This window comes from Penaeus japonicus, unplaced genomic scaffold (genome assembly GCF_977035675.1).
Source record: "Penaeus japonicus unplaced genomic scaffold, GWHDUDI00000001_assembly GWHDUDI00000001, whole genome shotgun sequence".
Taxonomy (NCBI): Eukaryota; Metazoa; Arthropoda; class Malacostraca; order Decapoda; family Penaeidae; genus Penaeus; species Penaeus japonicus.
In genome coordinates, this window is record NW_028234403.1 from 13,365,286 (window position 1) to 13,367,785 (window position 2,500).

The 2,500-nt window shown below is 27.6% G+C and overlaps 1 protein-coding gene across 4 annotated transcripts in view; it reads right to left on the bottom strand.

The window, feature by feature from the left end:
* Nucleotides 1-2,500, bottom strand: part of LOC122254045 (tectonin beta-propeller repeat-containing protein 2) — a 24,443-nt gene that overhangs the window by 21,658 nt on the left and 285 nt on the right. The gene's annotated exons all lie outside the window — the stretch shown is intronic.

The following is a 2,500-nucleotide window of genomic DNA, read 5'->3' on the forward strand; positions in this document are numbered from 1 at the left end:
ATACATAATAATATATACATACATACATACATACATACATACATACATACATACATACATACATACATATATAATACATATACATATATACATATACATATATATATATACATATACATATATAATATAATATACATATACATATACATATACATATACATATACATATACATAAATACATATACATATATTTATACATATATATACATATATATAAATATATAATATATATACATATATATATAATATATACATATATATACATATATATAATATATATATATACATACATATACATATATAATATATATATACATATATATACATATACATATAATATATATAATATTATATATATATATATATATATATATATATATATATATATATATAAATATTATATATATATATATATATTCATATTTTCATCTATATACACATATACCAATATACACATATTTGGGAGATAACTGATATGTGTATATATAGACATGTATATATGTATAAATATATATGTGCATAAATATATATGTGCATATGAGTGTGTGTGTGTGTGTGTGTGTGTGTGTGTGTGTGTGTGTGTGTGTGTGTGTGTGCATGCGTGCGTGTCTGTAAAACATTTGACGTGTCCTTGTTTCCCCAAATAACCCCCCCAAAAAAAACAACTCAAGTTGTAATTGTTTTAATGTATTTCTTAACTATAAGCAACATACATCCAAAATTTTCCCTCTCCTTTCACAAGATAAAAAAAACACCTTAAAATGCTGGAGATGAGGTAATTACTCGAGCTTCTGGAAAAAAAAATTGTACCTAAGGAATATAAAGTCAAAGATTCATATATATATATATATATATATATATATATATATATATATATATATATATATATATATATATATATATATATATATATATATATATATATATATATATATATATATTGAGAATTGTATCTTCATCCAAAATAAAATAAAACAAAATCCATAAATCTTAAGATTCCTAAATGTTGTATCTTTGTCAGAAATTAAGTGTTACCACTCCTCTAAACTAACATTTTCAATAAAGAAGTAAAATTTTCAGTCGTCCTCCCAATCTACATGACATGAAACACTTTAAACACTTTCTAACTACTTTTTAACTTTACTCTTCTTTTTATTTCTATTTTTCAATTTTTTTTTTTTTACATTACTTTACTTTACATTACTTTACAGAAAGCCTATGTCAGTATCATAGGCCGAGTAACTGTGGGTGGACTCGTAATAAATAATTAACAAAAACATTTATTATCTTTGAATAATTAGTTTAAGATGTTTTTTTTATTAATTTTTGTTTTCAAATTAGTCCAGAAATGGCAAAAAAAAACTAGAGCTCCTTATAAACATTTTCTTCCTCTTTCCTACATACAGATTTTCCCAATCTACATCCCATTTATTTCCCAAGAAAAGATTTGAAATAATACATTCAAACCTAAAACACTCTAACTATATGGTAATTTTCCAAACACATAAAATATACGGTAATTTCCCAGAGGAGGAAGCATAGACTCAATATTTCGCGCTGCAGCAAAGGCCAACTATACCTCCATCATATATATTCTATTGAGATAGAACTTCAAACGGCTCACTTTCTGGTGATAAACCCTTGGAAAGGTCAAGTTCTATTCAGCCAGAATATAAGCATCAGTGCATTTTTTTTTCTTCTTCATTTTTTAAATTACCTTAATGCACTACTATTCTACTATCCTAGACAATCACAAAGTGAAAATCAACGCGTCTGTGCTCCCGGCATAGGGTAGCGAACCACAACCGACATGAATTCTGTCAAGATAGAGCTTATAAGGCCGCCTTGCTATCACTTCACAAAAAAATAACCAGACAAAGCCTCCACGCCTGCCTGAATATGCAACGGAGGTTCATTTGCCTTTGCCGCAGCCCCAGCAAGTCGGACTCCATATCGCAAGCATTCAAATCAAAGATCATGGCAAATAAGACACATCTACCGTAAACAGAAAAGAGGAAACGTAATTACGAGGGAAAAACGACAAATCTCAGAAGTTAATGTGGGTGTCCCTTAAGAAAACCCCGAAATAAGTGTCTGTCATTGTCAAAATAATGTCAGAAGGGATATTCAATTCAAAATAGTAACCAACCGTAACAATAGCAGGAAACATAAGAAAAGATTATCTTAAAACAAACAAAAGCTCCCACAAATAGGGAAATAAACACCATAAGGACAAAATAACTTCCCAAACAGCTAACCTAACCCCCTAAAAAAAATAAAAAAGATCACTCACAAATAACCACATAAAAAGACCACATAATACATCACCAATAGCAAAAAGATACTCATAAAGATACACCAAATAAAGATAAAAGATAAAAAGTGTCAAATTTTTCCTCAAAGGAATAAAACTCTCATAATGAATTCAAAAGCAAACTCAACTCAACCACACCCATATAAACACCTAAACCAAAGACCACAAATTAAGAAAAAAAAAGTT